Source organism: Pipistrellus hanaki (genome assembly GCF_964339955.1).
Source record: "Pipistrellus hanaki genome assembly, chromosome: 4".
NCBI classification, from domain to species: domain Eukaryota; kingdom Metazoa; phylum Chordata; class Mammalia; order Chiroptera; family Vespertilionidae; genus Pipistrellus; species Pipistrellus hanaki.
In genome coordinates this window covers 71829321-71852475 of record NC_140506.1, presented here as the reverse complement: position 1 = coordinate 71852475, position 23155 = coordinate 71829321, and the positions used below count along the sequence as shown (strand labels likewise).

At 44.3% G+C, this 23155-nt stretch overlaps 1 protein-coding gene across 17 annotated transcripts in view; it reads right to left on the bottom strand.

The window, feature by feature from the left end:
* The window catches only part of CUX1 (cut like homeobox 1), a 351459-nt gene that overhangs the window by 250851 nt on the left and 77453 nt on the right, over positions 1-23155 (bottom strand). The window lies entirely within an intron of this gene.

Sequence of the window (23155 nt, the reverse complement as noted above, 5' to 3'; positions counted from 1 at the left end):
ATAGGCTGAGGTGTCTGCTGGAAGCTAGGGGGACCCTTGAAGAATAAGAGCACCAACCAAAAGGCACAGGGTTTTATTAAAAACAAAAACAGAATCACCAACAGGCAGACCCAGCATGCCAAATGACAAGGCAGAGGAGATAGACAAACACCGGCCTGGTAGTGGGAGTGCAGTGGAAAGATCCAGGGCCAGCTACTAGACTCATGTGATAACTCTCTGAACTGCAACCGTGATAGGTCCATTTCCCTATCTGTGGAATGAGAAGGATGAACCCCGTCATAGGTCTCACTAGGAGTTCACTGCCTGCCCCTGGAAAACAAGGTGCATCTGAGCAGACCGGATTGCTCCTCACAGTGACAGGCAGTCACTCTCCTCTCTCCACGGGGTCCATCTGCCTAGCGCACCCATAACCCTGGCTCCTTTGGTGAGTAAGCTGGAACCAACACTCCTCGCATTTAATACCATCAAGACTGCTGGGGTATATCACTTACAGTTAATGCCACCCAATCAACTTAGCAACATCCTCCTACTTGTGTTTCTGGGGTTGACAAAAGGCTGGAGCTACAGACCAGCGGGCTTTGCAGGTCTTGTCCTACTCTACCACGTAAGACTCTCGATACGGCTGCCCCACTGTCCACAGCCTCCTTTCTGGAAAGAGCCATAGTGGAGGAGCTGGGCAATGGGGACAGGAGTCCCTTCATGCCTCTGACAAGTCAATTACCTGCCCCCACACATGGGAATAGCTGAGTCTAGTAAATAAAGAAAAAACAAGTTTTCTGTCCTGAGTCACAGCACTAATGGATGGTTTGGCAAGAACCTGTGCATGGCTCAAGTTGTTGTATTGCTTGACTAGACATGGTTTAACTTAAAATAACAAGCAACTTGAACTTCCATCAAGAAAGGACTGGCTAGCCCAAACAGTGTAGCTCAGTGGTTGAGCATGGATTTATGAACCCAGCCAGTGTAGCTTAATGGTTGAGCATAGATCTATGAACCAGGAGGTTACAATTCAATTCCCAGTCAGGGCATAAGCCCAGGTTGCAAGCTTGATCCCCAGTAAGGGGTGTGTAGGAGGCAGCCAATCAATGATTCTCCTCATTGATGTTTCCCTCTCTCCCTTTCCCTTTATCTCTCAAATCGATTTAAAATATATTCCAAAACAAAAGAAATAACTGGCTAAATGCACCAGGGCAAGCTAAACACTGGCATAATATACAGCAATGAAAAATACAGGCCCGGCCAGACCAGAACAGATGTCCCTGATACACAAGCTCACAAAGTGCGTATATGTGTATGACCCCTAAGCCCTTAGCACACAGAAGATACTTTTCAATAATACTGAACATAGCTGAGCCTATATCTGCATTTAAATATAGAGATATCAGAAAGGCTGTTTGAAAAATGTTTACACTGGTTAACATTTTTCAAATTTCAAGTGACTTTGTTTCTTTATTAAATATTTTACAACTGACCCATATTATTTTAATACTGAGAAAACAACAATGCTCCCCCCCCCCATTTTTAGAAAGCTGATGCCATATGCAGACAGATTTTATATATCACTCAGGACAGCACAGGAATAAGTGCAACAAAGATATAATAAGAGAGTTGCAGTTAGGTCTACCTCTGTGCAAATGCATGAGCAACAACACTATTTTCTTAAGCTACTTCTTCATTTACTTAACAATATTTATTAAATGCCTATGTAGCAGGAATTATGCTGTGTATATGACAGTGACTAAAACTATAATCTGAACCTCTAAAAGCCAAAAGGTACCCACAAACTGAATCACTACCTTAAAAAAAAATCATACTATTAAGGAACATTGTTCCCTCCCTACTTCTGGCCCTGCTACTCCTTTAATTCCCAATATCTCTGAGCCTGGCTCCTCACTGTACAGCCTGTCTACACATAATTCTGAAAAGAGCCAACTTGAGGGAAAACACTAAAACTGAGACAAAAGATGTTCAAAGACAGGCTGCGTTCAGTCATACGTGTATAGCAAAGTCTCTACCTACTCCAATTTAGATGAATTGTTCCTTTTCTGCAACTCAGCATGTCAGCACACACCAGGCTGGGAAGGAAAGTGACGTTCACCAGATACCTCTGTGCAAGTGCTAAGATATGATGGCCATGGATGTGGGCTCGATGATTTAATCACAGCCCAAAGAAGGACGGATTCCTACCCCAGTTGAATTGAGGTGCAGAGAAGTGATATATGTAGTCAGTGGAGGCAAGAGTTGAATCTAGGTCTGTGCTGCTCCAAAGTCACACAAAACATACATGTGTTGGCTCTCAGAGAGCCATAGATGCAATGCCGTTGGCTGCTAACAGCAGGGAAAGAACAGTCAGGTGGCCGGGGCCTTTAGGGAGAGATGCTGCTCTCAGGCAGGTAGTTGGCAGAGTGATTAGGAGACAGAATGGCTCCCTTTCTCAGCCAGCTATCTGGTTTGGAGTAGATACTGTCTCAAGTGAAAATCCTTTGAAATAATACTGAATACAAGTTGAGACCGAAAGACACACCTGAAGAAACTAGACCTTTTGGAATGAGAAATCAAAAAACTCTTGTTCCATTTCACTTATTCTGTGAAAGCAAATCTATGACCCAATATGTCTGTGCTACAGACATGCAGTTTCCCTGCTGGGAATTTTCCTGCCCTGGCCGGGATACTCCACCCTGCTCGCTTTGGGAGTAGTCTTTTTCTCCCTTAGTCATACTTTTTTGGAAGTCTTCCAGCCCTCGAGCTAAACCTGCAATACCCTAAAAAGGTAGGTGAGCGTGCTTCTAGGATTTAAGTATTTTCCCCACCTACTGGAACAGAAGTTGGATACGTTTCTACCCAAACTAGTGCAGAAACAGACCTGGGAAACAATGTGTGCTGGCATGTCTGATAAAACTGTGCTTGCACCACCAGCCACCCCAAAGACTGAAAAACAGGAGGAGGGGGAAGGGACCGGGAGGAATGGGACCTTTCCCTGGTCTGTGATTTAACAAGTTGTTCTCAGCGTTTTCTAGTCTTTTAAGGTTTGCAGTTAACTCTGGAATTCAGCAAGGCAAAATGCCCCTCCGAACCAATGTGGCCAAAGGCTTAAACGGAGTAGTTAAAAAGTCAGAATTCTTCAAAGAATGTATCTGTTGACTATTTAATATAAAAAAGGCTTCATTACTGAGTTGTGATCCAGCATGAAATGAAGCAGACCAAGTTCAAGAATGCCAAGACATTAAAACTACCGGACAAGAGAGGAGACAAGTCTACTCTCACCACTGGGTTATCAAACACAAAATGCCGAACTGCAATCACAGTGAGAAAGAAGATCCAGTAGCTTGAAATTAATTTCAAGGAATAGATTCCACTCAGATATTTAGGTGTTCTTTTTTTTTTTTTTTAAAGAATTCGCTTGCAATACAACACAGAGATGCTAGATATTTCTTCTATTTTCATCTCTAAGGTTCTCCAGGAGCAGTGAGGAAAGCCACATAGACAACAGGGGTACCCCAATACTTAGCAGGGACCTCAAAGAAGAGATTCCCCAGTGTAATGTTAAAGGCTGCATTGCCATGTAAGTTTGGGGGAAAGTGTAGGTTGGGACTTAGCAATTCACTGACTTTCCCGTCCAACTGAATTCCTGTAGCAAATAGTAAGCAGGAAAGGACTCTAGGAGGGCTCCCAGGTCCCCCCTCCTCCGAGAGAGCTGGCGAGGAGCCCACCGGGGGTTGAGGCTCCAGCAGGCCTCAGGTTGACAGGAACAAGCTGCCCTGCTGGCTGCTTCCATGGAAACAAGGTCAGATTGGCAATAATCCCCAGCTTTAAAAGAGCCACCTGCCTCAAGGAAGCCCAGCACAGTGCCCTTTTCCTTCTGACTCTCAAATTTATAGCACGAAGACGAGACACGTACAGAGCCGCTGACTGCAGAGAAAGCAGACCCTTCCCACGTGTGTCCATGTGACTCTGTACAAGTCAGTGCCCCTCTCTGGGCCTTAGTTTTCTCCTGAAGAATGTACAGGGCTGGCTACAGATTGCTAAGTCTGCCTACCTCAACCCCAGCCACGACAGTATCTTTCTGGCTCAATATACATATGCATTGCAGCATTCAATCAATGGGCCAATTAACAACTCCAGCCAGAATTAAAGCGGGTATTTGCTCCTATCTCCCCAGAGCTCACAAGCTAAGGAGGAGAAAGCACATTCACAGGAGTTAGAGGCAGAGGTATTAAATAACAGTCTAAGGAAACACTAGCAAGACACCTACAATTCAAAGAACAAAGGGCCCTGGCTAGCCTTCTGGTTCACTGTAGAGCTGCTTTTCCAAGTCGCTAAGAGACTGCAACCTTCCATCTGGCCACACCTGTGTGCTCAGAGCAGGGGCTCCTCTGCTCTCACCGGGGCGGGTGGGTTGGAGAGGAGGGGGCCTGAAATCTTCAGGGGCTGTGTCTCTGGGTGAGTTTGTTCCCAACCACTCTCAAATCCTTTTTTCCTTGGGGACACAGGACCAGAAATCAGTCAGTTTTACCAAGGGTAACCTAACCCCTTCAAGGAACACCATTCACATTCAGAAAGAGGGTGTGAGGAGAAATGGCAGAGCTTCACACGTGATCATTCTTGGTAAAAATGGAAAGCACACTTGCCAGCCTGCCTATTAAACCCATCAGGGTATCGGCAGTGTGCAGCTTTTAAGTCCCGGGGGACTGGATATTTAGGGACCCTGGTAAGTGCAGCCTGATCAGTTATACAAATCCTTCTCCACTGGGGTGCATCCAGACAAGGGAACTCTACTTGGCACTAAAAAGGGAGGAACCACTGATACACACAGCTGCCTGGTGAATTTTAAAAGCTTTGTGCTGAAGGAAAGAAGCCAGACTCAAAAGCTTTATGATCCATACTAGAGACCTGGTGCATGAAATCCGTGCCCTGGCGGGGAGATAGGTCCTTCAGCCTGGCCTGCGCCCTCTCACAGTGCGGGAACCCCATAATCAATCACCGCGCAGAGGGAGGCCCCGCCCACCCACTGCAGTACTGGCGGCCAGGTAGCCTGGGCCTCGCTCTGTGGGGCGATTGATCGCGGGGCTCTGTGATCAATAGTACCCATGTTGGCTGGCCTGGAGCCAGTGGTGTCATAGTGTGGTAGTCTGGATGGTCGTCTGCTGTTTGGTTGATTTGCATATTACGCTTTTATTATTAGAGATGGCATTCTGAAAAATGCAAAACTATGGGAACAAAACACAGGTCAGTGGTCAGCATGGGCTGGGGTTGGGGGAAGGTCCCACTCAGCAGGGGAACTGCCCTCTTAAGCCTTATCCTTCTCTGGCTACACTCTGTCTCTCTCCTGACTGCAGCCAAGCATTTTTAGAATGTCCATGTCTCTGCTTCCCTAACTCCATGATCAGAATTCCATATCCGCATCCCCTGGGACTTGTTCTTATCTTTTGATTTGTTGTGTCTCCTCCACTCGAAGTAAGCAAAGGGAGGGCGCAGTTCTTTGCTATTCTGTTCACTGCTGTGTCCTCTGGGCCTAGAATAGTGCCTGGCCCAGAGAAGGTGCACAACAGGGGTTTGTGGAATAACATACCACCACTTGCTTATTCTCACCTAGCCCCCTCTAGCAGGCTCCAGCCATTCTGGCTCCACCTTTGTCCTGGAACATCCATGTGAGGTGTAAGCCAGACCAGGTCAGCCCTAACCACTCATCCTGTGGTCCCTTGGTAGGGCCTTATGCAGACTAATGTCCAAGTTCCTCAGCCTTGCTCTCCGCTTCTCCAGCAGAGGCCTGAGCCTCGCCACCATGTCAGCCCCACCCCAACCCCGCGGACTGTTCACTCCAGGCTCCTGCATCGCCCCTTGACCCCCTTCTCTTTGCTCTACTGGTGTTTCCCAAAGTGTGGTACGGGTACCCCCAGGGGTACGGTAAGAGTTTGGTGGGGGCACACATTGCACTGGAGTTTGGTGGGGATATGCACTGCACCGTGCTTAGCTGCGCCTAATTCTACGTTCTCATGAGTATGAGGGGTACTCAGCGTTACGAAAATTACAGAAGGGGTACACATATGTCAAAAGTTTGGGAAACACTGCGCATTCGCTTGGCATGGCCCTCTCCATTTTGTCATTTACTACTCTTTATCAAAACACTATATCCTTGCCAATCTCCTACTGAGGCCCGAGTGCCTCAGGGGAGCTCTGGATACCCGAGTGTCTCTCAGAGGGCCTAGGTCCCAGACAACTACACAGCACAGAACTGTGAGCAGCTCACTGGGATGGGCCTCAGTCATTCATGCCTCTCAGGTCAAAACTGCCCCACAGCTGTCACGCGCTCCGTGAACAGCCGCCGCCTGCCCCCTCACCCAGGGCGATGCTGCTTCCCCCTCTACTGCTAGAGGCCACGGCTAACCCAACTGCACTTTGGCCAGAAGTGACTTGAAACAAACCCGAAAGTTTACTTTGGACGGGAGTTAATAGTAAAAGTTGGAAGACATCTTCGAGACGATAAACACCTCCCTCTTCCTTTCTTCCAGCTTCTGGCACGGCACCTTCCTCTGAGGAAACGCTTTCTGGGAAACCACCACAAGCTCATGACTAAGGGGCCACCAACTCCAGGGAGGCTGGACCGGGAGAAGAAAACTTCGCTGAAGCCATGGAATGTGGCTCCCGGCTTCTGAAAACTGCGATGCCACTTCTGTAATCTACTTCCCTCGTTCTTATAAGAGAAGATGCTCAGGTCTGGGAGCTGAGTTTTTAAAAGTCAGAGAGATTTTCAAAACCTTGCCCCTTACCAGAAAGAGAGACTACCCCCAAAGTTCCCCAAAATAACTGCAGAAATAGAAAAGGCACCTTTTGAACTCCATAAAAATTATTCTGTAAATGTAGAAGGTTGTCAGAGCAATACAACAGAATAAACATCTCTGGTAATGAAATATTATAATGCAAATAGGTACTTTAAAAACATCAAATTAGCTATGTTTTTAAAAATAAAAGAAAACTGTCATTTGTTTTACTCCCTAACTTAAGTAGGAGGAAGCCAGAGAGACCGTCAAACTTGTACAGCACAACTGGACTTTGAGATCACACTTTGGACACATTAAATTCTGAATTTTTAAACATACCAGTATCATTTGAACAATAACATGCATTCTAGTTCACAAAGACACTGAGGAGGCTACAGACTTCCTGATAAATATATTAAAGCTCCCTGGGGGAGAAACAAGTCCTCGTCTGATTGGCTACTGTGATTTCAATGGGCTGAGATACATGTTTTATGTTGAAAACATTATTAACCAGCTGATGGGGTTGAAGAGAAGTGATGATCAAATAAAGTGAACTTCTTCAGAAAACCATAAATGGCCCTTCCAGCTTTCTAACTACCATAAAAATAACTTAAGGGTTTTACAACAGAAAACAGAAGTAACTTTTTTTCTTCATAATTTCAACGTAAAGCTTTAATTTTTTTTTTCTTTCTAACTTAAGGCTAGAAGACATGATGATTATTTTTAAATGTCTGGTTAAAAATTAGAAAGTCTCAAAGGTAAGCCACAAACGTGTGGAGTAACACTGAACATTTCTATTTCTGTTCAAGCACCAAATAGTGCTGGCAGTAAATGAATATATTCATCTTTACTTTATAACTAAAACAGTCAACTGCATTTACAAAATCAAAAATCACTAAAACAGAAATTTGTATTTTCTATGAAACTTACTGAAAAACCATATAGAAATTAGTATGATCTTATCATCAGAATAATTTTCTTCTGATTTTAATTTTAAAAAGAAAAACCATAAAGTCTATTAAGAACTCCGTGACAATTGGTAATGTGGGACTATCGACTTAATATTGTTTGTTTAGGAAAAAGGTAAATAGCTAGCTCCAAATTCTATTCATTATTTTCTTAAAGGAAAATGTCCACTTAAATATAAATACTAACAAAGGTTCTATATTTTTTTTAAAAGATCCTCAGAACCCCTGGGCTAATGCCTGCCAACTAAAACACCTACTATGAATTTAGTAATGGGTTATGCAAACATAAATTACAAGGCCAGACATTTTAAAAGGAAAAAAAGGTGATTTATTGACGTGCTGGAGACACGGCAGGATAGAAGCACTATTTCAATTTTCCATATATTCCTCAACACTGCAGATGTGCTAATGCAAAAAGAATTTTAAAATAAAAATTACTCTCAGCTCTTCTGGTTCTAACATATCAGTTCATTTACTTAAGAAGGGTTTCCACACAACTCATTTCCCACAGTTATAATCTATAATAAACCAGATTAAAATTTTTAATCTAGTTTCAAGTACAAATGGATTTGAAAGAAATAGAAATATTTCCCTTATCTTACAGCAGCAAAAAGAGCTAAACCACAAGTTCTATTCTTCACTATATTAGCCAACCTGCCCAGTTAATGTTTTTTTATTTTAATCCCTTCATTCCTATTCACGGGTCATTTTATTTGTAGGTGGGATGGGGTAGGTAGGGTATTGTTGTTGGAACCAGTACTTTTTTCTTTATCTTGGCAAAGTAATCATTTAAATATATATGAAATACTTTTCATGGGTTGTTTATACATTAACAAAATAAATAAACATTTCCTTGCTGTCAACTTTTAATTAAAGGAAAGAGAAGCTATCACCCTTCTCTAAATGGGCATGGGGACTGCACTGGGCTGCAGAAAATCCCTGAACACACAACAACAGAAAATGAATCTCTCTTTTTCTTCCTTTAACCAATGGTAGACAGTTTCATAAATGGTCATTTTTGAAAGCACATGGAACTGTGTGTGTGGCTGAATCAGCCTATCTAAAATATAAGCTTGAAAACACTAATAGGAAAGAACACACATTTTAAAATGCAAAGGTACAAAACAACACCTCTGAATTTTGGCAATGCATTCTTCCCAAAAAAAGCTAATTCGTACACACACACACACACACACACACACACACACACACACGAGCTATGAGTTCCTGGCACTTTGATTATGTGAACACACCTGACCCCAGGGAAATAGGCTGAGACCAGCCCCATATTTCAGACAAACCAAACAGCCAATAGACAGTAATGGCTTTAAGCTACTGATGACCTGGGCCAAAAATGAAGAACCACTTAATCTTCTGAAGGAAACTGTCAATGTTAGGAGGCCCACAGCTGACCTTTCCCCTGATCTTAATCACAGCCACCTATGATAACAGAGTGGGGTTTATTTTCATGCCTGGCTCCAGACTACAATGATCAATCCTTCAATTTTGACTATTTTGTATCCACACAGTGAACCAGAGTAAGTAAGAGTGTATAGTTTTCATGGATCCCTGGAGTCATACATGGAATGAAATTCATCCAAGAATAAGATCTAAAATAACTCCATCAAAACTCTAAACACTTTATAAAATCTCTCCATATTAACCTACAAATTCAATGAAATTCCAATAAAACCCCAGTAGAATTTTTAAAATGGAACCAAATAAATGATTCTAAAAGTCATATGAAAGAATAGTCTAGATCAGTGGTCAGCAAACTCATTGGTCAACAGAGCCAAATATCAACAGTACAACGATTGAAATTTCTTTTGAGAGCCACATTTTTTAAACTTAAACTTCTCACGCTACTTTTTCAAAACAGACTCGCCCAGGCCGTGGTATTTTGTGGAAGAGTCACACTCAAGGGGTCAAAGAGCTGCATGTGGCTCGGAGCCGCAGTTTGCCGACCACAGGTCTAGATAATTTTGAAGAGCAATGAAGGTGGAGGTCTTCCCCTACCAGAAATCAAGACTTAGGAATGCTATGAAAATAACTGTGGTAATTACACAGTAATAATCACCGGAACAGTAGAGGGTTGGTGCAGGAACACACAGACAGCAGGGATGGGCCAGGAGCCTAGAACGGGGCACCGCACCTGACAGAGGTACTGAAGGCAGCTCACTGGGGAAAGGTGACTAGATGGTAATGGTTTGGGGATGAAAGGCTCTCGGTATTTATTTTGATTCTCTCTGGATAAAATAGATTGGATCCTTACCACCCACACAAAAGCTTTACAGGCCTAAAATGTAAAGCAAAACCAAAAAACTACGGCAAGAAAACACGAGAGACTGTCAGCATAGGGACAATTTCTAAGATAAGATTAAACTTAAAACATAAACATTATATCAAAAACTGAAAAAATTAGAAAGATTAAAATTAAAATTTTGCAGGTGACAACTGCCCCATAAACACAGTGATTGAAAGGATAGGTCTGGGAGGTGACATCAGCAAAGTACACTTGCACAAAGGACCCAGATTCCAAATACTGAAATTTCCTACAAGAAAAACAGCAAAACAGTCCAGTAAGAAAATGGGCAAAGAACATGAGCAGTTAAGACATAACAAAGGAAACTGTATAGGCTCTTCTTTGTACAAAAGGTATCTTCACCCACATTCAAAGCCAGACAGGGAGCGGGAGCTGGCCAGTGGGGGCGAACAGCATGCCATTGCACTGGAGAGCAACTACCTGGTGCAGCTGCGACCCGAGAGACTGCACTTCTGGGTGTCCACTCCAGGGAACTCCTGAGCTCACTCCCTACGACACGTGTAATAATAAAGTGTCAGCCACCAAAAATCCCACTTGCCAACTCAACAGGGCAATGGATACACCTTCTGTGGTTCATGCACACAGTGGAACAGTGTGCCCCCACTTAAAAGAATAAGCTAGATGCATGTACACCTCAGCTATATCTCTAAAAGGTAATACTGGGTGAAAAAGACAAAGTGTCAAAGATGCATACATATATCCCTTTGCATATACATACATATCCCTTTGCATAAATCTATTTATATAAATAGTAAAATACATGTATATCTAAAATAATATCTACTGTTTATGAGGGTGTAAACATTGTAATGAGTGGAAAAAAGCACATAGAAATAAAGTATCGGTTTTAGAATGGGCTTCATATCTGAGGAAAAATGGAAGGGGAGACATGGAACTGGGGTTTTCACTGTAATCTTTTATTTATGTATGAAAAAAGAAGCATCGGAAGCAAATGGGCAAAATGTAAACATCTACCTAACCTTCATGAAGGACAGGAAAGCCTTTGTTTTGTTTTCTATATTTTCCAGAATGCTAGGAGTTATTTCATATTTTAAAAAATTAACCCCAGTTTCATGCTTCATGTATAACAGAACTACTGCAGGTAAAATCCTGAGTGAGGCTTGAGAGGGACACAGGAGAGGCAGAGGTGGCTGAACCTTCTGAGTCTTTCTGCCTGAGCTGCTCCCTAGGTTAAGAACAGGATCTGGTTGATGCAAATCTTTCTTAGGACTGAATGATACCCCTTACCTTACAAATGCGACGTTCTAATGGCACAGCAGGGAAGGCAGTGTGGGAGGTACCAGGCACTGAGGTAGCACCCACCCCCACATGGCAGAGACCCTGGGAAAAGCTAACTGTTGTCAACTGTCCAAGCTCAGGATACTTGATCACAGACCTCTTTGCAGCCAGCCCTCTTTAAAGCGTCCCCAGTACAGAGTCAGTAAATAAATAAATATGGGGTCAAAATAGCTTTCTGAATTAAAATGGTGACCTTCCCAATGTAAAGCAGGGAAACACCAAGATGGGGTCCCGTAGCCGAAAGTTGTTCAGGCTGTACATTGTTCCCTGGAGAAGTGATCCAGACTGTTCTCTCCCCTGAATGCACGGGAAATTCTATCTGCTGGGGAGACAGGCAGGGCGGGTGTCTGCATGTGGCCGGACCCCTCTGGGCCAGAAGCAGGTTTTGCAAGCCTGGACATTGGCCCCCAGAACTCAGTTAGTATGCCCCATGGAGCCACTCTGGCATAGACCTACACCTCCAGCCTGTGCCACTGGCCATTGGCTGTGACATCCTAGGGGACTCTCCCCTCTCTAGCCTCAGTTTCCTTCTCTTTATTTTAAAAAATATATATTTTATTGATTTTTTACAGAGAGGAAGGGAGAGGGATAGAGAGCTAGAAACGTCGATGAGAGAGTAACATCCACCAGCTGCCTCTTGTACACCCCCTACCGTGTCGTAGGGAGTGAGCTCAGGAGTTCCCTGGAGTGGACACCCAGAAGTGCAGTCTCTCGGGTCGCAGCTGCACCAGGTAGTTGCTCTCCAGTGCAATGGAGAGCATGTATGTGCCTGCAACCAACATACATGTCCCTGACCGGAATCAAACCTGGGACCCTTCAGTCCGCAGACCAACGCTCTACCACTGAACCAAACCGGTTTCGGCAGTTTCCTTCTCTTTAAAATGGAGATAAACACTATACTATTTCATAGGTATTCAGGGCACCATTGCTCAGTGAGTGTCAGCTGTTGTTATTCCTGTGTTCCTGCAGTGACCAGAGCCCTCAACACAGAATGGCCCTGGTACGCCCTGTTTCACACACAATGATATCACCATACGGCTTGCTGTACATATAATGAATTCTGAATAGAAAAACCCCCAAGAGGTAAATTGGGTGAGGCCTACAAAGAAGAAAGGGCAACACCTACATCTTGGCCCATGGGATGAACCCGAGAGAGAGCTTGAGGAGGGAGAGGGCCCAACTCCATAGCCTTCGCTTCTCAGCCACACATATGGCATCACCACCTCCTTTCTCAAACAACAGTGGCACCTGGCTTGCTCAGATCTCAAATCCAGGAGCAGAAATCCAAGTGTCCAGATTCTCAATACAACACTTTTAATTATATCAACTATGCCAGGTATATATGTTCCTGTTAAAATACTGAGCCACAAACAAATTATTATACTCTGCATGGCAAACCGTAATGCTCCTTATAAACTTTTATGCAACTCACATTTGCAAGTTAAAACCAAGAAGCAACATTAGTCAATAATCAATATTCAATGATTAACCCCACCCACAGGCCCCTGCCCAAAGAAAGAAAAATCTAAGCCAAATCTCAGGATCAGTGGGACTTGTCATCCATTGTCTCTTTCTTGACTAACATAATCTCAAAATTAAAGGGAAAATTTTCCTGTGCTTTGGCTTATAATAATTCCTAAGAAATGTTAGAATTTAGCCTAATTGCTCCTCCCTGGGTATATGCACCCCCAACACACAAAATCCTTTAAATGTATGTCACTTCAAAGCAATACTAAAAATCATTTTTTTAAGCTAAAAGAAGAGAGACCACTTACAATTAAATGAATAAAAACTGACTTCCAGAAGCTAAAAAGAGACAGTTTGGCACCGTGGTCATGGCCTGGTGCATGGGAGCCTGTCCGCCTGGCAGGCAGGTGGCTAACACTCTAATGTGACACTAATGACACCCACTTCCTGGGGTAACTGCAAGGGGCACTGAAATGTCTGTGAGGCATTTTGCATAATGCTTGGCTCTTAGTAAGTACTCAATAAATATTAATAAATAACAGTTCTCCACGATTTCAACCAAATTTTATGGCTTTCACATTTAGCCATTATGCCCTACAGGATATTTATTGAGAAGAGGCTGTGAGATCCTTTCCGCATCCAAATTGTTATTATATCCTACATAGCAAGGCATTCTCCATTCAAAATGCATGGCAGATGAGGTTACTGACCAGAAAGATAAGTTATTGGCTACTCTCAAAGAACAGCTTCCAAAGAGAGTCCAATGGCAAATATTTCCACTCTACGAACAGTAAAGCTAATGCAAAGGGAGAGAAATGAGCATCTAAGCACATGGAAGGAACACATTTTTATTTTACTGACTCTATTCAAGTCTGCGGTAGAAACTAGGTTTATAGTTTATAGATCTACTGGTCTTCTCTATGCTTTAAGAGTATTTTGAAAATTTTAGTGTTCACTTATAACTTTAAAATCCATTCATGAATAGTACAGTTTCTCCTTTCAAAAGATTAGATATTAATAACATAACTTGCCAATTTACTGAGCTCCTATTATTCACCATGGTTATTCTGGATATTCTATAACATTTGGTCAGAGTCACAATAAGTCCAAAATAGTTGTCATCAATCCCATTTACTGGATGAGAAAATGGAGGCTCCGAGAGATTATACAACTCAACATGGTCTCGACTAAACTTACACACCACACCAATCTAATTACAGGCTTTTCCTTTGGACAGTTATTAAACTCTCAAATACTTTGTCTGTTATACTTAAAATAGCCCTTTAGAAGCTGCTAGACACACGGAGGAAGCAGCACACGGGCTCAGGAAGGAAAGGGAATGTCGGTCCGGTGCCGACGTTTCAGCGAGTTTGGACAGACTGCCTTTCAGCGCTCACAGAAGGTGTGGCCTGGGGCTTGAGCGGCCTCCCTGCTGCCCCTAAGTCAGGGCTCCTCACACAGTTCTCACTCAGTCGTGGAACACAGAAACTGAGAGATTAACTCTTCCCTGGTGGCCTAAGAATTCGCTTTTCAGTAAGGTCTCCCTCTAACTCCAATGTTCCTTAACTTTCTAATGTCCAAATTAAACGGTGTCCTTGGTCGTAGAAAGTAGAGGGACTGGATCTGATGCCTGAAAGCGATCGGGTGTTAAGAGCAAACAAAGATAAATCAGGCCTTTACCGACCGGAAAGGCATTTTAGGAACCCCAGTGCTAAGCAACCTGTTAAATTCATCAAGGGGGCAGTCTGTACAAAGGGGCACTTTTCATTTTTTTATTCAAAAAACTTCCTGAAGAACCTCCACCCATCCACACTCACTCTCTGCCATATTGTCCTGCTTTAGTTCTTATCACCACCTGAAATTATCTTACATGTCAATTGTTTACTTAGTCACTGCCTGCCTGCCCCTCTTTGAAAACTGGAAGCTTCTTTCTCAGTGCCTGATGTATCTCAGCAGCTCAAACTGCCCATTGTCCCTGGGTGGGTGCAGAACTACTTGTAGATGGAAGGGAAGGGAAATGAAGAGAAGGGAAGGGGAGGGGGAGAAAACAGAGAAGAAAAGTGTTTATTGAGCACCTACTATACTCTCTGTGAACACGAATTCATTTCCTGCCTACGGTAATAGCTGGGACATTCATTTTTGGTTCTGCTTATTTTTATATACAAGGCCCAACTCTCAGAATATTTAGTGATCTCCCTCAAGGTCACTCAGCCCAAACATGCATGTCACCACTTACTAACTCTCCACTCCACTCCCAGTCCTGGACTGTACATTTACCTTCCAGGAATCTCACCCACTCCTCTTCATGACCCCCTGAAGTAGGCAGAATACAGTGTGGCAGGTAACGGAACTGAGGTGAAGTCTCTGTCCAATGCTAGTGAACCAGGGAGCTTTTAGTCCTTGGTTCAGTCTGCCCAAGACAAGGAAATTCCTCTGCTCTGCAGGCCTCCATGATGCCTCGGAGCATGCTGCAGGCTCCCTGGAAGGTGGGGGGATAATGTGACCGGCTCTTCCTGACTTGGGGCTGAATGAGGGTTAAGTTACATTCACTATCACGCTGGAGGCAGGTTTTCTCTCCTAGGAACCCAAAAGAAACAAGAAAGTAACCTCCTGGGTTGATATATTGGCTTAAAGAGTTTAATTGGTAACAGTTAAAAGTTCACTTTTAATTTTTAAACTTTTGCTAGTTAAAATCTTATTATAACTTAACGGTGGGTAATTCTAGAATGATTAACATACAGGTTGATTATTTGGGCTTTATAATTTTGCCAAACACTAGAGTAGCCTTTTTAACACTAAGTCGCTACTGCCAAAATGAAAATTCTCATGATACTATGATTTTCTTCAGCCTAAGAGCACAACTGCATAAAAAAACCCACCCCCCACAAGATAGACATTTGTGCAACTATCACCACTTACCAATTCCAGGACACTTTCACCATCCCCCCAAAGAACGCCCAAACATTAGCAGTCATTCCCGATTTTTCACCCCAGCCCTAGCAACCTGGTTACTAGTCTACTTTCTGTCTCTACAGAACTAGACAGTTCATATAGATGAAATCATATAATATGTGGTCTTTTTGTGTCTGGCTTCTTTCACTTGGCATATTATTTTCAAAGTTCATCCATGTTGTAGCACGTATCAGCTTCATTCCTTTTTATTGCTGAATAATAATATTCCATTGTATGCGCAGACCACATTTTATTTATCAATTCATCCACTGATAGACAATTGGGTTGCTTCTTCTTTGTGATTATCTTGAATAATGCTGCCATGAACATTCATATACAAGTTTTGGTGTGAACGTGTTTTCAGTTTTTTTGGATATGTACCTAGGAGTGGACATGTAAGGTCATAAGGTAAGTCTATATTTAACTTTTTAAAGAACTGCTAAAGAAAAAAAAGGGGGGGGGGGGATTTCTTGATGCTCCTTTTTAATTCTGTAGAATAAAATATAATAATATTTGTGTCAAAGCTTTATTATCTGCCTATTTGAGAAACCAATCATACAGTGATGTAATTAGCATTTTTAAAACCTCTGTTTTGTAAAGGAAAGATTTCTAAATGCATGCTGTAGATTTCACAGGACCTTTCATACTACAATCACCATAAAGGGTCCATGGAAGTCCACAGCCAAATGAAAATGCAATGGAAGCACAGCTCCTGCCGTAAAGTCCTGACCCTTTACAAATGGAAGAAAGGAATTGTACCAGAGCAGTAGATTCGGCTACAGAGCTGTGGCTAGATTCCTGGACCCCCCACATGAGCAATTTGTTGGAAGATGGGGATGCTCGTATTCCTAGCTGGTGTCCACCGTGTGCCCCTGATCTTCTTAGCTTGTAGCCCTCCCTCATGTCACTGCCTTCTTAAAGGGTCCATGTGCCTAGGCGCATGTCTGTCTGCTCTCCTCTTTAAAAGTCAGATTTGTCAAATCAGTGCTACGGGCTTCAATGAATCCATTTGAGTGTCTAATGAGATATAAGAAACATAATGCTGATGTCTTTTGTGTTCACTGATTTTAGATTCCTATGAGCATGGAAGCAAAAACAAAAGCTGAGTGGTAAACTAGAGAGCCATACTGCCTTCCATAGTCGTCAATTTGTTTAAAACAAGGTAAGAGAGTTCAATAGCTACCCTACATGCAACTGTGTCCCATCGCAGCTAAGACGTCTGAATGCTGTTTTAGAGTTTAGAAAGCTCCTTTAATCTTCCTTAGCTACCTGACTCACGGGGGACCCCAGGTGGGTCCTGCAGAGCAAAGACAGCCCCCAGGCTTCTAACCAAGCTCCAGCCACAGTATCTCAAGGCAGCCTGCGCAGGACGTGTCCATTTGAGTCGCGACTTTATTTTTAAGTGACTCTCTTTTTCCAGGCTGAGTCACTCCCTGCAGTGTCTATATAAAGGCTGTAGAGGCAGTGACTAAATGTATTTGGGTCTGGGCCACAACTATATATTACTCCCCCCACCCCCCGTCCTCCCCCAGCCTGCTGACTCCTTTTCTCACAGGGAGTGAAAAAGGAGTTGAAACTTTGCAGCATCTTTCCATCCTTTTGTCTTCCTCACATCGGCAAAAGGGGAGCAGGTGACTTATGTGTGAAGGAACCGTGTTGGGGCATGTGATTTCATATCCATCTCATCAGGGGAAAGATGACTGTGGCTCTCCTAATGGAGACACTCACTGCCCCCCCCCGCCCCCCCCCCCCCTCACACACACACACCTGCCAGAGTCCTGAAAGAATCCACTAATCTAGTTCATTTCAATGATGGCACAAGATTGCTTTCCAGGTCACAGCTGAAGGTGACTCCTGATTTTTTACAACAGTTTCCCAAGAATGTAAAACTCAGAAAACACTCTAACTTGAGACAGAAAGGGCAAATTAAGATTCTGGCACTCAGGAAATGAACGCCAGTGAACAGGCAGTTATGTCAGCAGTAAAAAGAACATTCCCTGTCACAGTCATGCTGACCAGACCAGGAGGCGGGGCTGTGAGGCTGCAGCTGGTGTCAGGCCCAGAGCCACCTGCCCTGGTGGGAACAGCGATTGAGGAAGGGGTGTTCAGTCCCAGTGCTGACCCTGTTGACAGCAGAAGCAAGAAATGGTGACATGGAAAGAAGCCATATGCATTGGACAGGACAGACATAGAGAACAGATCTGGAATGTAAGCATAGTAGACCAGGTGTCATGAGGATTAAAACTCCAGAGAAGAGATGTTTAGACAAAAATATATCAGGGGGAAATTGACCAATGAGACCTCCGGAATTGAAGCTCACTTTTAAATCTCACAAAAGAGATATGGCCCCTTCTACAGGAAATGAACCTTGCAAAGTCAGAGAGAGAGAGACACCTAAGACACATGATAGGGTAGGAGCTGGACACAATGACAGCACAAAAACAAACCCTGAGCATGGATTATAATAAAAATCACTGCATCTCGGGTCTGCGGGTCTCCTCCTCTCACCCTCATAAAGGATGGTCCTGCCCTTACTGAAAAGAATTGTAATAAAACAAAAAGCATCCCTGTGCTCTTTCTGGAAGAAAAGTCCAACACTGAAGACTTCTCTTCTGACAACCAAGCATCTCATTCTAAGAGCAGAGGCCGGTGAGCTGAACTCTTCCCCTGCAAACATCCTGTGTCCTCACCTTAGGGCCTGCACTGCACGGCGCTGTGTTTGCTCCAGCTTCTGGGCCTGTCAGCGGGCAGCACAGCTCCACAGTTAAGAAAAATGACTCTGGGCCCATACTGCCTGGGTTCAAGTCTCAGCTTGGCTGAGCAGTAGCTGTGGCAACCTCAAGTCAAACTTTAGTCGGGGGGTGGAGGGGTGGGTGGGGCATAAAAATTAACCAAGTGGAAAAGCAAGAAAAAAGCAATTCCTAGGCAGAATCATGAAACTCTAGTGCTGTCCCTTTCATGGTACCCAACAGAAAATAACTCAGTTTCCAGAAGTGAGGAATTGGCCCAGTGCCCTGGGGATTTCTGGGTGGTGGCACATGCATGCTTCTATGTCGCCACTGATCCAATCTGCAGTCAACTTTATCAATACAGATGCCATTTGGGGCATCAAATCCTGGCACGCCTGTGCCTCAGATCTCTGATCAAAGCAACAGAAAAGCAGAAGGCAAGAGGGTTGGCCTACACTGCACACAGTCCTAACACCACTAGGCCTTGAGACAGCTACTGCTTCCCCCTCCCCTGCACACACTGCCACCTGACTGGCCTTGCCCTTCACCAGCCTCAGGCAGGTGCAAAACTTCATCCAACGCAGAGGTGTCTGTGCCTGCTGCCAGCCTGTGGGGCCCCAATCCAACCGGAGGCGGCCGGGTTCCACCACCTTAGTGCCCAGCTTGGAGGCTGGAGCACAGTGGCCTCTGCCCAGAGGTCAGGGCCTTGGCAGTGATCCCTCACACAGCCCCTGCCCTACCTTTCATCCCTCCTACCCTGGGCACAACTAGGAGAGTGAAGGAGGAGTCACACAAGGTGTTCCCAGAGTGGCATTCCAAGACTGCCCATGTGTGCCCAGAGCTGTCTGTAAGACAGTGGTCCAGATGAGTTTCAGAGTCCAAGAGAAACTTTATGGAAATACATGCATTTCTCAGGGGATTGCAAAGGTTGAGAAGCAAGGCTTAACAGGAAGCCCTATCTACCTACAGTAAGTTACTGAGGTGCCTGTGGTTTAGATCCTTCCCACCATGGATATGTGAGTGTTTCTGGGTGAAGGTCTATATACCGGAGGTTCCAGTTATACTATCCTCGCACTGATTACGCGGTGTCAGGATGTTCTCGTGCAAGGTAGGAAGATAAGGTTTGTAAGAAAGGGGATAGGATTTTACCCCCAGGGCCAAGCCGTCTGGCACATGGAAGATGTTCAAAAGGTATCTTGTAAAATGATAAACTGTTATAAAAAACCAGCTTTTGGAACACTTTGGGCTGAAATTACCTGCAAGTTCCTGAACTGGCTTTGAGGAGCAGAAATCAGCTGCATCTCATGCATTCCAAGGTACCCGTTCTAAGTTAATGCTAGTAACAGACTCAGACTGGATGCCAGGTGCCAGGTCTGTGCAGAGCCTTCACACACACCTATCAATCCTGTGAGCTGGGCCCTGTCATTACACCTTTTATAGATGATGAAACTGAGACTTTGGGAGGTTAAGTAATTTGCCCAATGGCAACAGCCAGTAAGTCACCTGCAAAAATAATATGGAAAGCTACACAACGTAGAAATACCCCACAGTCTTTTATGTTCAACTCCCAATTATTAATTCAGTAGGAAATGAATGTTTAGTTACAAAATTAAATATGTTTTTCTTTGAAAGGAACTCATTTTTGGAATCAAAGAAATGCATAAAACTTTATTTGCAGAGTCATTGCAACCTCTTTCAAATTAACTACAATTCTGAGGGTAAAAGACATAAGCAATAATATCAACTGATTGTAAAGATATTAATCTAATGACATAAAATTGAAACTTAAAGAAAACAAGAATTCTAAACAAAAGATATTCAAGGCTCTGGCCACCCCGGCGCCTGCCTCTGTGTCCCTGTGGCTTGTCCTGGGGAGGATTCCAGCCTGTCAGGCTCCGTCTGCCTTTCCCGAAGCCTCTGTTAGAGCCCACCTGTCCCTCTGGACTTGGGGTTTCCCAGTTGCCCTTGGGCAGGGCCAGCCCAGGAAAATACAAATCCCCTGTCGAGGGACAACCTTACTCACCTCTGCCTTCACCTGGTGCCTAATCCTGCCTATTGAACTTACTGATATTCAACCAACACCGGGAGGACATTTCCCTCTTACCCAGAACAAAGAGGAATGCCAGCTTTTTCACAGAGAATTAACACACTTAGTGCGAAACCAGCAAGAATACCACTGGCCCCGGTCTGCCTCGGAGGGCCCTCGGAACAAGGCCTGGGCCTCACCAGCTAACCAAGTGAAACATGAGGATCCTAGTAGTCTGTTTCCACATGAAAAGATACCTTTCCTACCAGCAAACCAACAAAGTTCTAAGCAACCTTCATTTTTACAGGTCCATCTTCTAGGACGTTCCCTATAGTGTGGCCATCTGTTTCCTCCCTTGTTTAATAATCCGTCCAGTGGCAGAATCAGGAGAAGTGACTAACGTCAAAGAGAAGTCGGGATCCTCTAATCTCAAACCCCAAAGCTTCACCCTTCTACACTTGCTGAGATTCGTGCTGCAGCCAGACTCTCCCTACTGCAGTGGAAGCAGACTGAGTGGGTACCAGCCTCGACCAACTAGCAGAGGCCAGAAACAAGCAGGACGGCAACTTCCATCCTCTTACGGGAGAGTTTCTCGGTCCTTTTCTCCACAGAAAGCAATGTTTTAAACTGTGCCCTGAAAAAAAGTGCCCCAAATGGCATTTACCAATCAGGCTGGTTCCTTCCCAAGCCTCTTCTGTGTATTGGGATTAGGAGATAAAATGCAGTTTAAGGTTAGGTTTTTTTCAAATAACTGGCATGGGACACAAACACAAACCATGTGAGCTGGTACCCAGTTCCTGCAAAACAAGGCCCATTTAGACATCAATGGAGGAACCAGGCCCAGTTCAGTACAATCAACATTTATCAACCGAGTGCAGCACTAGGTGGCCGGGTGAAACACGCCCCACCCTGCCGGAACAGGCCCTTGGCAGCTAGCAGGAATCTGGGGTCCAGAGGAACACCCAGGAATCCAGTTCTCTGCTTCCTCACTGTACTTGTCATATGACAGATTAGGTTTACTCAAGGTTGTCTAACCTTTTTTCTATAGTCACTGCTGGACATATGGTTCCCAAGGGAGGGCAGTAAGGAGAGAGGACAGATGACAGTTGCTTACTGCCAACAGTGTTGAGAGTGGCTCGAGAGACAGTCATGGCAGAGGTCGGTGGGGGAAACAAAGTCAAGAATGAGAGCTTGGGAAACCCTACTACAAGAATCTCTAGGAAGACCTACCCTGAAGTAGCCCAAGAGGAGGAGGCAACAGAAGGATCCTATCCTTAGTTCCTTTCTTTGCTCCTATCTTTACTCAGGACAAGATGGAACATGGAGAATAGAGGCTCCCCCGAAACTGCAGAGGGCAGCAACCCCCATGAATTACTCTGATCTGCATTTTTGGTCTGTCAAAATATGGCAGATCCACACAGGGCAGGTGGGATGGAGAGGGTAAATCGTGGGTCTCAAATTAAAAGCCTTTAGGTAGCCAAAACCGGTTTGGCTCAATAGATAGAGCGTCGGCTTGGGGACTGAAAGGTCCCAGATTCGATTCCGGTCAAGGGCATGTACCTTGGTTGCGGGCATATCCCCAGTAGGGGGTGTGCAAGAGGCAGCTGATCAATGACTCTCTCTCATCGATGTTCCTAACTCTCTATCCCTCTCTCTTCCTCTCTGTACAAAATCAATAAAATATATTAAAAAAAAAAAAAAAAGCCTTTAGGTAGGTCGACCCCTAGAGCCCTTTCTCTTTCCCCCGAGCTATTATGTTTTCTCCCAACATATTTATTCTGAAAACAGAGGGTTAATTATTTGTTTCCCCAAATGATTCACAATAGCACTCACTTAAATAGCAATCTCCTTGGAACGCTTAAAACAAGACCACTTTTAAAAATTCAATTCACTCACCATTTTACAGGATTTCTGTACATTGTAAATGAGGTATATTGTGAAGGTTAAAGGCACCCTCCCAGAAAGCAGCTATTCTTCCAGGCCTGTCCCTGTGTCCCCCAAGGAAGAATCTGGAGGCCTGGGAGATGGGGCCAAACTGCTGATCTAACTACTCCAAACACTGTCCTCTGAATACAAACTTACACACACACACACACACACACACACACCCAAAGGAGCACATAAAGAGCACATTTCCAGTGGCCTTTAAAGCATATTTCAGGAAACAGAGGCATTTAAAAGGCCTTACCAGACTAAATGTCTGATTTACAAGAAGTATTGGCATATGCATCCTGAGATGTGGGCAGTCCTCAGCTACCCTGCCTGCCCTCCATCATCTACACTACAGCCTCACACTCAGTGATCCTCCATAGACTTGAGGGTAGTGTGGGCATGGAGGGCAGGGACCAGAGGCGGGGGTGGGCTCAAGGGTCTGACCTGGCCACATATTCTTGAAGACCCAGACGGCAGTGTCTGCCTCTGCAATTAGCTCATCATGCTTTAATTTGCTCAGACAACCTGTCAATGCCCGCGTTCTTTAGCCCTCATGGAAGCATGCAGTCAGCTGGTACAGGGCTGAGGGCAATCAAAAGAAGGCAGACTGTCTGACAGAAATTAAATGCTTACAACACATCTTCTGATTATGTAACAGGATAGTGAGACCCCTGCAAAGAGACCTGGCCGGAATGCTGCCT